The following is a 519-nucleotide window of genomic DNA, read 5'->3' as shown; positions in this document are numbered from 1 at the left end:
CTTACTTCCCACAGAAGAACTCACTTCATGGGACATCCCTGAAGCTACAGCTCAGGGAGAGGGACATGTCTGATCAGAGCACATGGAAGCAAATGAAGCGGGTGGAAGAGAGCGAGGAGCACATCCTGGCCCACCAAGCCTTGAGGATGATATTCCTGCTCAGAGCAGCCAATGCACAGAGAGGACCATAGGGTCAGCCCCACTATGAGACACGAGGTCCCTCACTGACCCATAGCACTTCAAGGGACAACACTGTGGGCACAGTGCGGGGATTAGGCCTGATCTGACTCCACTACACCGAGGCAAACACTAAGGGTGTGCAACAGAACAACAAGGGGAGCAGAGCAATGAAGTGCCCGGGGAACACCAAAAATAGACTTTGGGACCAGGGCATGGAACTCCATAAGACTCAACCAGGTAGGAAAGAGGGACCCTGGGGGACAGACAACCGAAAAGTGGGTGAAGGGAGACGTCGGACAGGGCAAGATATGACAAAATACCCATTTATAAACTATCAAG

The sequence above is a fragment of the Echinops telfairi genome, unplaced genomic scaffold (genome assembly GCF_000313985.2).
Source record: "Echinops telfairi isolate 266 unplaced genomic scaffold, ASM31398v2 ScPeMD7_3533;HRSCAF=4204_0, whole genome shotgun sequence".
NCBI classification, from domain to species: domain Eukaryota; kingdom Metazoa; phylum Chordata; class Mammalia; order Afrosoricida; family Tenrecidae; genus Echinops; species Echinops telfairi.
This window is presented reverse-complemented; position numbering follows the sequence as displayed.